At 30.2% G+C, this 16,445-nt stretch overlaps 1 protein-coding gene across 2 annotated transcripts in view; it reads right to left on the bottom strand.

The window, feature by feature from the left end:
* Positions 1-6,960, bottom strand: part of LOC113509311 (pyrokinin-1 receptor-like) — a 105,609-nt gene extending 98,649 nt beyond the window's left edge. For both annotated transcript variants that reach the window (XM_052900148.1, XM_052900149.1), the window contains exon 1: positions 6,734-6,960. The gene's annotated coding sequence lies outside the window, so the exon portion shown is untranslated. The remainder of the gene's footprint in view (positions 1-6,733) is intronic.
* Between the last annotated feature and the right edge of the window lie 9,485 nt (positions 6,961-16,445).

Below are 16,445 nucleotides of genomic sequence, written 5' to 3'. Positions count from 1 at the left end.
GACTTCTTACTCGACTGATTATGGTTTGTTTGTGTAAGTATATATCAAACTAATGGTAATCAAAGCATAAAAATAAAGAGCAACAAAGTAGATACCTAATATATTTTTGATTCTCTTTATACCATCTTATTAATATTATAATGCAAAAATGTATAAGGATAGATGATGGATAGATAGATGGATACATACATAGATAGATGGATGGATGTTTGTTGGTCTTTCACGCAAAAACTACTGAACGGATTTGAATTAAATTTTGTATACGAGTAGGCTATATCCTAAATTATCATATATAATAAACATAGAATACTTTATATACTAATTCACGGGAGCATAGCCGCGGGATATAGCTAGTAATTAATATAGACCCACTCGCGACGTAACATTCTCCTCTTCGACTAAGTTACAGTCTTACAGACTTAAATAATAATAAAATAATGATTTTGCTGAAAATAAATATTATGTTAATTTATTTTAAAAAATATTACAAAAAAGGAAACGTAAATGTTCAGAATAATTCCAGTATATTAAGTATTGAACAAATGTATTTAAGCGATGTAATTAAAAAGCTACAAACCGACTCACTTAAGCTGGAATAAGCCTAATATTCCCATGTGTAGGCGAAATGAGATGCCAGGTTTTAATATAATAAAGTATACCAATTTATCTGGTTTACAAGCAGTATTATTATAAACCAAATGACGTACTGCATATCACAATCCATGCACAGTCCATAATATAGAGATAAGCAGTTCAGGAAGTTATTTTTCTCTTTTATATCAGTTTGCATATATCCTAATCGAATACAATCTATTAATTATCTAAATATTTTCTGCTACTTTACCCGCATGCATCAATATATAAAGCATCCTGTGTTAAATTCGAATATAACTTACCCATGTACCAAATTTCATACAAGTCCGTTAAGCGACTGCAATGCGTAATAAACATCCGAATATCTTCACATAATTACTTTATTATATATTTATACTATCATTAAAATACTGAAATCTCATAACATCATATCTTATTCAACAAAGCACAATAGATATCATGAATAAAATATTAAGAAGACCAAAGATTTATTCTATATACAATTATTATAACAACACGACTTCTGGATGAACTTTTATTTTTATAGCAATATAGTATTTTGGTTATGCTAAAAAAATATTTCACTTCAATGTTCTTATAAATATTTCCATGAGAAAAACAAAAATACTAATTTATTATATACTAACTATTTGGAAGTAAATAACGACTCCTAGATGGCGTATCAAGATAATACATAGACAAAATTAAAGTTAGACCTTTAGACACATAATCGTGAAAACTACATTCAATTTGATACTGTAGTTTTAACATAATGCTGGAATTAACATGCAAACAGACTCATTAACAGACAGACAAACAAAAATTCTAAAATATGTAGTTTTGACTTCTATTGTTCTTATTAAGAAGCTTCTCATATCAATCTTATATCTCCTCTATACAGATACACATTGTCTTCAATCTCATATTTATTGTATTAGTAAGAAGTAAGATTAACAGGATACTATACTTTTTTTTATGCAACTCAGAACGGCAAACAAGCTGACGGCCCACCCGATTGAAAGTAGTAACCGTCGCCTATAGATATGAGCAGTACCATGCACATAATAGAGTATACTGTTTCGACCATGATACCCCCATGCGTTGCCATTCCTGACGACTCAGGTCTTATTCCTCTGTCCCCTGTAAATTTACTGACGTATCTCTTCAAATCGAAACGCAGCCATGCAAACAAACACAACTGCTTCACGGTAGAAACACGAATGCGACAGAGGTGCCCAAGCAAACGACTTTTGTACAAAATTTTCCTCTGGTGATACTTACTAATATTATAAAAATTAACGGCTTAACCAATCACTATAGAACTTGGTATATACATACTACATATGGCATGGAGATGTATAAGCTACTTTTTATCCCGTTCAGTAAACATACTCTGGTCACGCGGACGAAGTCGCGGGTGAAATCTAGTAATACACTATCAGATCAATGGAAAGTTTTACAATATCTTGTATGTATTTATAGTTTACGTAGGATAATCCAATGAAATAACATTTTATTTTTACTTTGTACATTTGTGGCCTGATATCCTTTATGATTTTATATGACATGTCAGAGTAGAACAAATCATAAGAATAAATAAGACATAATATATTCATGAAACTGAACAGTATTCCTGAAGAATCATGTCAAAAAAAGAAAATAAGTTTACACCTATATCATAAAGGAGAAGTCTCTCAATTCGATTATATTTATTTTTGTGTTAGTCTGCATATACTATAAATACGTTTGTAAAAATATTTTTTTAATCGAAAATGTAAGGGGGGAAAGGGATTGTTAGTAATGGAGACTGAGAGTCCCATTGCTAGCAATATACCACCATAACCAAGTCGACCTCCTAGCGGTTCCCCCTGGAAACTATCATAGTTAATTCCTGATGAATTCATCGTGATGAGCTAACTGGCCTGTTTTCATTCTCATCTATCACCCTTCACTGGTGCCCCGCCAGCGTATCCCGTTAGCGCAGGCGAAGTCACCATACCATTTTCACCCATCAAAAAAAAAATCGAAAATGTAATAAATAATAAATTCACAGTTTTGTAAATATTGAATTTAATTTTATTTATTTATATTCTACACATAACAAGAATTTTATTTAGTTGAGTAATATGATATACATATTACATTATGATATATATTATACAGGTACAAAAATTAAAACAGACAAATAAAATTCTTAAAAAAATAAAAATATACTGGTTGTAGGTAAAAGCGTCTTGACTTTTGCAGTCTCAGTTAGAAAGTTATATACCTTTAATAAAAGATGCATAAAAGTGACCTCGTAACTAGTTCTACGTAAGTAACTTTTAAATTGAATTAATAAAAGGAGGAAGTTCTTCGTTTCATGCCAGTGCCTACAGGAAATTGGAATAACTATCAACTGAAAAAAAATATCTGAAACATAATATGAAATCCTAAATACACACTAATATTATAAATAATAAATAGGCAAACGCAGTATAAGACGACCCCCCACTAGATGGGGCGAGGACCTCAAAATATTGCGTAGAGTCAGTGGACGATGAGTGAAGATAGGTGTTATGAGGATGGATGATGGAGTATTATGTTCAGCAAGAAATGGATAACGGCTGATCTGATGATGATTATGTACACAATAGTAAGTATGTTTATTACCTTTTGGTACCTTAACAGCTCTACCATCCTGAAATTCAGTACACACGTAGTATTAAAAAAGTCCATAGACTACATTTTATCATCAATCAATCTAAACTAAGAAAACTAAGTCGCTTGTCAATACTAATTACAATATGCCTATTAAAATGGCTAACATCAGATTTTTTAACTTACTGATTTAAAAAATATATATTAACTACCATTTTGTAACATTTAAAATTTTTAGAAATTGCTTTTTTTTGTTCTTTTTATACATCAGAATAACTCTAAAATCATACATTCTTAATGAATTTCACATAATTTTGCAACATTGCTTTTGAATCTAGTAAAATCCGTCAATTAAATATGTTAATTATGTTTCATTAGGAATGAATACATAATTGTTATCATAGGCACCAATTCTACTTTAGGTGTTTTTTGTTACAAAAATAAATGAATCCATTAGACAACCTTACGAATATACATAAATTCATTACCATCGCATCACAAATGAGCGCGGGTTTCTAGTCAAGTGGTAAGGAGACCTCACCATGCAGACCAGATGGCTTGTTTTCCATCTCTTTAGCTGATATATTCTTTTTTCAACCGATATCTAGAATAAGATTCCCTTTTTCAATTTTTGACTATTTTATGACTATATGCAACAGTTCTGAACCGACTTTCGCAATTCTCTTTGCATTAGTATAACCCTATCAGGGTTTACTCCCTAGTTGATGCAACACGATTAAAGCTAGCGTTTTTATTTTCAGAACAAAATCATTTCATTTTGCGGTTACATTATGACTATACATCGACAGTTCTAAACCGATTTTCGCAATGCTCTTTGCATTACCATAATATCAGAGTTTACCCCCTAGTTAATGCAATACGACTGAAGCTAGCGTTTTTATTTGCAGAAAAAAATCCTATTGTCAAAAAAAATTGTTTCAAAATGAAATCTATTTTATAAATACACAATTTCGCGTTCTAAATTCAAATATTTTTAATCCAATGTATTTCAAACATCTCGGTGCTCCTCGGTGTATTTATGAAAAGTTTACGATTGAAGTCGTTTTTTTTTAAGGAGTAAAAAGTACTTGAGTTCCCCTGTTACGATATCCTGTATAGGGACCAAAAAGGAATAGTAATACATTGTATTCTTACTGCCTCGACTCAAATAATTAACTTCTCGTCAAATAATTATAATCAATACTTTATATTCATTTCAAAGGATCAACACGGTGACCACTTACCATCAAGTGGGCCATATGCTTGTTTGTCACCTCAGTGATATAAAAAAAAAATGTTTTTTTGAGCGATAAAAATGGAATGATAGCCTTGGCTATCGATTTACCGCTGGCAAGGTACCACTGAAAGATGATAGGTGATGATGAACATAATTTGGCCCACCGCACCATCACTGTTTCATTAAGAATTAAATACGATAAATTCCAGAAAGGACCACGAGAATTTTTACATCGTAAATTGCTAGCAATTGTACCGTTAGATGTAATTACTAGCAATACACAACGTTCACAATCGAAATAAACATACATTCAATATATAATCATTATATAATAATAGCAAACCAATTAACTGCCTAATTAATTTCTATAAATATCAAATGATGGAATGTTTTAGGCGCCTAATACGAATAAATAGATGAGAAGAATACAGGGAAGAGAAAATCGTCAAAATAGTTTTAATATTTTTATAGCTGACCCGACAGACGTCATTCTGTCAAAACTATTGGACTTATTTGACGTTAATATTTGATTGAAATGTTTGAACTGAGTACAGTTTATAAGAGAGAAATAAAATGAGGATTTCACATTTTTCGTTAGGGGAATATTTCCACATTTTACTCTTCATAAGGATCGTTCTCAGACTTCACCAAATATTTGAAAAGAATGGCGAATTATTCCGGCTGTTCGCGAGTTTTATACTTAACAACACATTTAGCGATTCATTTATTTATTTATATATATATATATATATATATATATATATATATATATATATATATATATATATATATACATACTGACTGACAAATAACTGCAAAGTCAAAATTAAAGTTTAAGGAAGCATTATATATATATATATATATATATATATATATATATATATATATATATATATATATATATATATATATCTTAGTGCTTCCTTAAACTTTAATTTTGACTTTGCAGTTATTTGTCAGTCAGTATGCTCTATATATTTATTTTACTAATTTCTTTGCTTTGGATTTCAAACCATATCGTGTTAGTACAAAACTTAGAAAACTATTTTAATAAAAGGCAAAGTTGATTAATTCATATGTCTATGGTCACTTCCAGTTGCACTGGACCCATAACAGAGCGTAGCGTTCCAGTGCGTCTATATAAAGGGCAAACAAGCTGAGGCTCTATTTGATGTGAAATGAAAATTATTGCCTTTGGACCTAAATAACACAATACATGTTACAAAATACAACTACAATCCGTCAATGGGGTCCCTTGCACATTACCACCCTAAAGAATAAAGCGGTATGTATATTGTATAAAAGATTGTATTGGTAACAAGTCATTTAAAATACCTAGGAAATAATACAAGGCCGTCCACCTGCGAATATGTAAAACTTACAAAATGGACTAGCTTCTTCATCTGCTTATAGGTATACCTATCCTATTGTCGAGCTATATTTTAAGTTAGAAACAAAAAAATAAACCATCTGCTGAGAACCAAACACAGAATACTTTGGCGATGTAAATCAAGCGCAATCGCCCAAAACCGAGACGATTAAAAAAGTTCTTATCCTAAATTGACTCGACCGTTAATAAAACACAGAGCGTCATTAATGAAAAGAGACGCAATTCGAAGGAGGTCGACGAAAAATGGGATCAGTATGAATTATTCACACATAATTTTCGCGGTACGAATTTTCACAAAATTTTTTTTCGCGCAGATTTTTTTATCAGATAGTGTATATTATTTTCGAGCGGTTATTTTTTCGCACTGCCTATAACGTCAAATAGTTACAATGTATTAGAATTGTGCGGGTAAAAGTGCGCGAAAGTAAATGTGAATAGTAAGTTTAAAAATATTCTAAATTTGAATTATTTTCATTTTTAATTACCTATGGTATATTTTTAATACTTACATATTTTTAATTATATACATATTATTTAAATATAAAGAAATTGCAATAATAACCACTATCAGTTTAACAATGTACCTACCTGCCTTCGAATCATTATAGCAATAAAAAAATTAATTAAAATTCGTGTTACCAACCATACCAGTAATAAATATAATTGACATTGTTGTGTATAACACGTGTTAATAAACCGAAGTCAACAACATAACATCAATCAACTAATCGTAATTTACCCTGAATAGATCGATCGATTTTCTGCCAACTTTTTAAGTAAATAATTGAACGAATAGTAAATGCGCTCTTTTCGGTTATTCATTATTCATGTAAAAGTTATTAAACACCTAATTATAATATTTAAAAACTTACTCCGTAACTTGAAGATAAGAGAAAAATTCCAAAACTTCTAATGAAAGGTTAAAGTCTTGCATAATAAAATCATCAATTAAAATCACTGAATGTTCCACATCACTATTTAATCGGTCATGTGTTAGTTTTAATTCAACTTTATTACATCGTCAGAAAATAAAATGGAACGATCGCATTTAGTTACAGACTGATACGACTAAGTTGCGACGCGGTCGAGCCACCACTGGTATCAAAATCAGCTACCGGTCTGCTCGGCGTATAGGGACGATCGACGATGTGAAGGTCAACGAAAACCTGTGCACTGGTGTCAAGTGTACAACATACCAGTAATAAACAAATAAAAAATGTTATAATATATTTTAATAAAATTCTTGTAATTATTATTATACTTATTTTATTTATTATTTATTTATTGTATAAATATGTTTGTTTATTATATAAATTACAATGTGCAAGCACAGGGACAATATAGTCCATGAATGGAATTAAATTCAATAGAGAAGAGAATGTTCCACTCTCATGTTGGTTGGACGCACTATGCCTGTTAATTGCTTTTTCCAGATATAAGAGTTTTACAAAGATGCCACATTTTTAATAAGCCTTTTGTCCTCGCCCCTTCAAAATATTTTTTCTCGTTATTAGTAAAAGTAAAAATATTTACAAATTTTCAATCAATTTTCTTTTCTTAAATTGCAATAATAAATATAAAAATATTAAATAACTCAATAGATAAAATTGTAAAAGCAAATACAGATAATAGAATTCGAAAATGACAAGTAAATCATGCACATGCTTGTTAATACATTTATATGTACATGTACATAGACAATTTTTCTAAAACGTTAAACGTTGAAAAGTCTTTGAATATTTGGAATATATGTGCCAAAGGAAACTACATAATCATAGATAGTAACTACCTTCATAATTTGAATCAACAACAAGTCTATATATGAATATTAACGCTGTTTTACCGTTACCTATCGGGATATTTTTTTCTGACCAAGATAAAACTACTACATCAAATTACGAGTAAATGCAGTCTTACTTGTGCTCCTGAAAGTCAAACTTAAAATCCGGTGTATATTTTATACGTTGTCTAGAAACCATCTATTTCATTGGTTTTCTTACTTCTGAAATCCACGCATACAAAGCAGTGGGCTAGTAACAGAATAAAACGAACATCGTCTATATACATAAAAAAATATTGTATGCTTTATCTCACTCCAACTTTCATGTTTTATTATTTTTGCTTCCTTTTTTTCCTCGTGACAGAAACGAAATAAGATGCGTGAGAGCGAAAATCTATAAAATTAGATTTAATATGGCATTTCGCAGCTACATAAAATGAAATTGCGCTGCACTACCGATTTCATTGAATTTTCTATTTCCTATGTAGTTTCGCGGTACATACGTTAAAATAAAAATACACACATACATCTTCTAATAAAATTCTCGACTCTTACAAATTGCTCTCTTTCCTGATTTATTTTCATATTTCTAATTTATTTCTTAACTTCTTTTTAAAAACTATATTGATATGTCAGTTTTTTTTTTTTATTGACGAGTATCTATGTTAAATAGTGTTGAAATTTTTATCATCACACTGTTTACCATCGACGGGAATTTAAAAGAACAGAGCATATTTTAACAAATTCTGCAAAATCATTATTTTAATCATGCTGCAACATGATATTTTTCCAAAATATTTGTACCTATAATTTACATATATTTTCGTAAGTAATCATAATGGAACACTGTAAAATTTACCTAGTTTATTAAATATATAAAGATTTTGAATGATCGACGAGTCACACGTTAATTACGAGTATTAAGGCTTTCAAACAAATGACAGAAGTTGCTACCCAACTTTTAAATTAGCAAATTCTTCTAATTTAGCTAACTACATTTTGTTTTTATTTAAAAATTTAATTATAAAAATTTCCGACGAAAAGCACTTAAAAACTGTGAATATTCTCTCATTCTAATTTAAATTCTATATAAAACCTAATACAAATAAGTTCTGTTGACACTGCGAATTACAGCGAAATATAATTTATTGTCGTTGTGATTATGTTATTCAATTTATTATACACTCCGGAGATTTAGCAGTGCTTGATTTCCTGGCCAGTTCATTTAGTCTTGAATACTAATCGATTAATACCACATTATTATAGATACCTACATCTACGGAATTGTGAGACGAATCAAATCGTAAAATTATTAAAATAAAGCTATGTAAGAGTATAAATATTAAACAATAATATCCATTTAATTAATATGACTAATTAAATAGAAACTCGAAATCGAACACACGCCTATTCTATTCTTACTTCTTACCTTACTAATATAATAAAATTGTAAGTTAACGAAGGTATTTAAGAAAAATTTACATGATGACTCTTCATCATCTTCATCATATCAGCCTATATCTGTCCACTTCTCAACATAAGCCTTCCCCTTGGGGGGTTTTGCCAGTAGTTGCCACGCTTGGCAGGCGGATTGGCAACCGCAGTGAAGCTATGAAGATGTTTAAAGAGGAACTCTGCTGCCAATCCCTCGCCTTCCTTTAGTTGCCTATTACGACACTCACGGAAAAAGTAGAGGTAGCCCGTTCTATGAGGAGGCACATACGACGAACGCATATTATACTCGAAATATTCTAAATAAGATTGTATGAGTACCTTACTATATAATAAATTTATTCTATATAAAAAAACGTTCTAAGAATATCCCATGTATAATAATAATATATATTTATTTATGACACACATGACAATTCTATGTGAGTATGCAAAATATTCAGCTTAGAAACAAATCTTTTATTGTCTTTACTACAAGTGATTTACGGAAACATTAATATTATTTCATTTATGTATAACACTTAAGAATGTATAATAAAATATTTAATGTTCCGTTTTAGTGACGAACACAAATAAATATAATGGTTTGTAGTTAACGAAGTAAAGTACGCAGTGAGAAACCAGTCATAATTAGATAGTAAAGCTAAAATTATATTTAAAACTATTAATACAATGAAAATCTATAAGTATTCAGTTTAGATATAGATACTTTTAATTCTAATAAATCAAAAATTTGCATAGGAAATTTTAGGTCTGCATATTTGATTTTAGATTTCGCAAAGCACTAAAAATAAGTAGCCTAAAATGTTCAATACTTATGTTCTACATATTGAACCGACAGCACAGATATGGTTGATATTTTTTTAGTTTCTGCTACAAATAAACTGTATTGAATATATTTCAGTATCGTAATTAAGTAATAATTCATAATTATTGCTTTCCTACGATTATAAATATTTTGTCGAATCTATAATTCATCTTGTTACAAATTGTGTTTACTAAATTGTTACTGCGAGTAACAATTTTATTGTTACTCGCAGTAACAATTTAGTAAACACAATTTTATATTTATTAAAAAAATTTACCTATTAAAAAAACATACGTTACAATCGCGCCGAAAATAAAACCTATAGATGATACTAATTAGTGCCACATTGTAACATTTGTATGTTATGATAGCCGTTAACTGTCCACTGCTGAACATAGACTCCCCCATAAAGGGGGTTCTGCCATTAGTTGCCACGCAGTGGCCTATTCTATGCCGGGGCATACACGACAACAACAACATTTGTAGTCTCCCTCTTATTCATAAAAACGAAAACCTGCTACAAATCTATTTTAACTATTGCACTTTTTTGTTACTTTCTCTCAAATTAGGAATTAAGCACAAAAGAAAGAGACAACAGAGTTCTATAGCCCAAATAGGTTTATGAGAGGTTTGACGTTTTTATGAATAAGGGGATTTTATACTTCTTTCCATACTGTATAGCCATGTTGGCAAGTGTTTGTCATTTGTGCGGAAGTATTTATTTCAAACCAACAGTCCGTATCAGCTTTGCACGAGTGTGCAGTGCAAGGAAAATAAAACTAAATCCTCCCTCACACTCACTTTTTAGGTTTCCATGCCAAAATTATATAAAGAAACACTTATGGTGTATCTTTGTCCATCCGTCTATTAGTCTATCACAGCGATTTATCTAAGCAACTATATGTTTATATATTCTTTATTGCACTTGAACAATACATATAGCGATTAGTTTAACAGCTTGTTAGCAAGGGAGGACTTATCACTGAAAGAGATCTCTTCCAACCCAGTATAGTTAGAGAGAAAATAATTAATTGGCGGGTAATCTAGTGCAAGAAAGGTACCGGTAAAAATAATGTAAAAACAACAAACATACACAAATTTTGAATAAATAAATAAATAAACTATTAATGCTATCGATTTGAAATTTAATATAGTTTTACATATAATTGATCCACGCATATTGCAATAGAGATAATTGAAAAAATAATTGAATTTTCATTGCTAAACATTTTTTTTTATGCAACTTAGAATGGCAAACAAGCTGGCGGCCCACCTAATGTAAAGTGGTAATCGTCGCCTATAGACATGAGCAGTACTGTACACTCGCCCATGATACCCCCCATGCGTTGCCATTCCTGAGGACTCAGGTGTTATTCCTCTGTACCCTATAAATTCACGCCATATCCCACCCTTCAAACCGAAACACAGCCATGCAAACACAACTGCTTCACGGTTGAAACACAAATGGGACAGAGGTACCCAAGCAATCGACTTTTGTACAAAGTCTCCCTCTAAAAGGGTACTCAAAATTTAAAAAAATTCCTACTAGTCTACCATATGAAAAGGGATTCATTTGTAGGTGATCGAAAATGTAAGAAAAAATAATAACCTCATCTCAATTATTTCTTATAGTTTTATAATACATATAAATTTTACAGAAAACTAGAACCGTTTTAAAAAAATTATCAAAAATCCTTCAAAACTAAATTTAGTTATGCGGTCCAGATTTTAACCAAAATTATGGCACAAAATAAGAATTTACCAATTGTAAAACCGATAATAATCTGTCAGGTATTTATTTCGTATATAAAAAGCGATAAAGATAATTTTATTTCTTATCTATCTATATACGGAACCCTCGAAGTGTGAGTTGAACTCACACCTGACCAGTTTTTATTTATTTGTAAATTTTGAAAACCCAAACTTTTCACTTTTCAGTACAATTTTGTAAACATTTTCTTTCATACAAACTTTGTCCAGATAATTACAAATAGCAGTTTTAAAGTGTTGCACTTTCATACATTCGGCAATTGATTTTTATTTGTATAGTTTTATTATTTGACATTATGCTGAAATACCTATGTATGCTACCATTGTATTTAGTACGCATATGGCCATAAGGGAAATCTTTGTTTTTAAGCCGTAACATAATGAGCAAAGTACGTATATAGATAGGTATCTCGTCAATCGCACTTCAGTTACAAAATATGATTCTTATAACAAAAAGTATTTGTCGCGGAGAAAAATCCGAAAGGAATAAAACGCAGGAATAACCCGTAATATTTTATCGATGTTGGTAATAAATTAGCTATAGAGAAATTTGTAAAAGATGTTCGAGATATCGCGGGCATTATTGAACGTGACATTTTTCGAAAGAAGTTTAAACATTTAAAAAAGAAAATCCGCTATTTAAAAGTGTAAATAAAATGTCTTTGCGGGATTATATAATAGATAAAATAATTGTGCAAAACATCACGTAAAAGTATTGGTAATGCAATAGCATTAGCAGAAGGAGACTATCAATTATTATCCTTAACCCTTTGTGTATTTTTTTCGCTTCATTTTAGCACATCGCTTTGACAACAAATAGCAGTACGAGTATTTAGCCATCTAGCGAGATTCTGAAAAACAATATCAATCTACCAAAACAAAAATCGTAGGATAACGACGTCAATAAACATAAAAAAAAATGCGAACACGTCGAAATCGCGGGAGGCGTAAAATTACACTAGTAGATACTGCACGCGGAAATCGTGGGATGCCCGATCAGAGGGTTAATCTACTAAGACAATGCTATGTCTTTAGTAGGTAAACAGCAAATAAATTAGCATCTTGTTGTAGTATGTAAACTAAACTCAAGTTACTTTTCAGTCTAGATACATTAAAAATGGAGCGGATTCTCAATTCAGCCATATTTTTTGGATAATATGCTACTTTACTACTTAATAGTTCGAAAGTATATATTATAAGTATATATTAAAGTAAACTTGCCCATAAAATGCCCCGTAAACTGTTTCATCGTTTAATACTAAATATTAAAATGTATTCTATATTTAGTATAATTCAAAAATCGCATACAGACAATCATAAACTTCCTATCCAATTTATTTAAGGTCGGGGTAATATGATTTTCTCTTATTTACTTCTATTTGCAATCATTTCTGCATTCACTCCCATTCTGGTCATATCATCTTTCTTCTTGTCCTCCTCATCCTTATTATCAGTCATTCACATGCAACTTAATACTTTAGAATATTCTGTTTATCTCTAATCAATCCATCCATTTTGATCAATGGCATTATAAAAAAATAAATTGCCTTTTTTTACTTTATTGTACATACCAAATTTATACTAAAATAATAAGGTAACTGGAAGCCGGAAGCATAAAAAATCTCAGTGGATCAGAACGGAGAATATGTTCCTGGCCGTATAATTTCGAAACTAAATTGAAACTTCAAATATGAGCCAAAACTTGGCCAAAATTAAATTGAATTCAATTAAAAGTTGAATCAGACACTAAAACATTAGCAATTCCATTTCCACCAAGTAATATTTTTAAATCTTGAAGACTAACTGCATGGTCACATGATCAATTTATAAAAGATTTGAAATTTTATCTCAATACATCATTTTGTTCGCAGATATAATTTCCATTTGTGTAAGCTGTATACTTACGAGTACATAGCGTACACAAATGAAAATACTTACAATAGATGTGAATTGTAGCTTGCAATTTTAACCGATTTAAATAAATTCTCAATTCAATTATATTTTTTTGTGTTTGTTACTTCATAACTTCATCAGTTCTAAACCAATTTGAATTATTTTTTTCTGAAAGGATATACTTACGAATTACTCCCATAGAAATTATATCGAATTCTGTTTAATAATTTAGATTTTAAATCAAAATCATTGATTTTGCCGCAATTGAAGACGGCTTTTTTTTTTGGAACACAATCTTTAATTATATAGATTTTATTATAACTGTACTATGTTATTTACTCCAAAGATTATGTCTAAAGCTTGAAAAAATGGCACAAACATAAAGGAAAATTTTGCTCACAGACAAATTGGCCCTCGTATACGCAGGCTATTATAGTCAAAACTATGTTTTTTATGGAAAATAGTTTAAATACTGTCACTGGGTTGGTACATCATTTATAACTAAACCTGCATCCACCTACCTACACAAACATCATATAGCAAATGAGATTTTCAATTATCAACAACTACTATAGTATATAGACTACTATAGTAATAAATGGCTATAATCCCGTTTAATAATAATATTTTCTTACTACATATTTATAACTAATATAAACCCAAACGTCTGGTTTCTAAGGTGCTTTTTATAAATTCAGCTTTACACGCACGAAAGTAGTTTGCTTGTGACTTGTTTCTTTTTGTGCATAATTTAGCTCCTTTTGACACTTACGCCTATGCAAAGGATAACTGTATACTATACAATAATACCTTTGTTCCACTCGTATTTTCTATTATCAAACAAATATTGTTGATAACTATATTACAGTTTGAAGGGATAAATTAGAAATAATGTATTCAAATAGAAAGGATGTATTCTAACTAAACTTGTATCCACCTACCTACGTAAATATTACATAGCAAATGAAACTTTCCATTATCAATTTACAGAGTACAGAGGAATAACACCTGAGTCCTCAGGAATGGCAACGCATGGGGGTAACATGGGCGAAACAGTATACTCTGTTATGTCCATGGTACCGCTCATGTCTATAGGCGACGGTTACCACTTTCCATCAGGTGGGCCGTCAGCTTGTTTGCCATTCTACGTTGTATAAAAAAAAACTACGATACTACTATAGTATACAGACTGCTATAGTAATAAATGGCTATAATCCTATTTAATAATAATATTTTCTTACTACACATTTATAACTAATATAAACCCAAACGTCTGGTTTTTAAGGTCTTAAACAAATATAATTGGATAGCTGTATTACAGTTTGAAGGGATAAATTATTGGATTGGAAAGATTAAATTAGAAGATATAGAACATAATGCTTAGTCTATAGAAATGACATCATATGAGAGGTACCATATAGGCATATTCTATGCTATCCATCAAATTAAGCGGTATGTTTGTTTATAAATTAATAAAATGCACCTAGATATTATTGTATTACAAAAAATACTGTGTGTTCTTCAATTACTGAACACTATGCGTACACACAAACAGGAAAAAAGTGTAATAATACATTTAATATATTCCCGACTTATTCCTAACATGTGCATACGAAAATATGTAATATGAATTTTATAAGCGTATAACGAAATAAATCTGCAAACCATTTGTCCGTTTATTATTTTATCAAAAATATAATGTGTTACAATACCAGTGGACCTTGCTATATTTTTTAGACCAAAATAGCGCCAAACAAGCATACAACCAGCCTGATATTCTATGATATTTATAATACTGTTCATATATACTGACATTTTTTTTTATTTGTTTATTCCATAAATAATTTTTAACTGTAATTGTGGTCCAAATAATAAATTACGAACTACAATATCCATAATAATAACTATTTATCCATTTAAATTAATATCTATTTACGGACCCTCGGAGTATGAGTTCAAGTCGCACTCTTTACCTTTTATCTCTCTTCCCTACCTATATTTGAACCAAAAAATTAAGTACTAAGCTCAGTTATTAAAAAAAGTTTCAGTTATTTTAATTATAATAAAATCAATAAAGGAATCCCAAGACATATAAAATTGAATAGGAGACGTAATGAAAATTCAGCGACGTGGTATTCGAACCGATTTAGTCAAGGAACCGACCTCTACTTTATCAAATAAGCTGAGATAGGCCAACCCTTAACCCATCTCAGAAATTACCAATAATTTTACACGGACTTGGGAAACAGTGAAATCCGATGTCACGCAAACAACTCGCCTCATTTTATTTTCCATTGTATTCTTTTAGGATTTTCGCATTCATTATCAGTGTTTATTACTAATCCTCAATAAGATGTTTTTATCCACATACAAATAGAGCTCTTACATATTTTCCATAATCATATTTATTTTATATACAAAATACATATACAATAAGAAAAGTCAATATACAAAATGTATTTACAACAATCATGTAACTATGCATCTAAACGGTCAACAAGTACATGCCGTGTGGTCCCGGCATTGAATGGGCCATAATGGTTTAACCATAAACCATTATGGCGTTGTAAGGTAACAAACAGACAAACTCACTTTCACATTTATAATATAAGTAATGATAACAATTGACGGGGATGATTTATGCCGTCACTCATTTGCCAGTCTTCGAAAATTTTCTACTTGTACCTATCAAATTTACAAACTGAGTAAAAAAATTCATATAATATAGCATATCAATAAACATGTCTTTGTAGAATATTACATGAACATGTATATGTAGATAGAAACTAAATCATTATATAGAATTAGCTAGTACCCAACTAGATAATCAAATAAATGGAAAATTCTATTTAAATTATGTATTAAAAATTGCCAACTATAC

Source organism: Galleria mellonella, unplaced genomic scaffold (assembly GCF_026898425.1).
Source record: "Galleria mellonella isolate WM207_F2 unplaced genomic scaffold, CSIRO_AGI_GalMel_v1 utg64, whole genome shotgun sequence".
Classification (NCBI taxonomy): domain Eukaryota; kingdom Metazoa; phylum Arthropoda; class Insecta; order Lepidoptera; family Pyralidae; genus Galleria; species Galleria mellonella.
The sequence above is the reverse complement of the archived record's forward strand: the minus strand, read 5'-3'. Positions and strand labels throughout refer to the sequence as shown.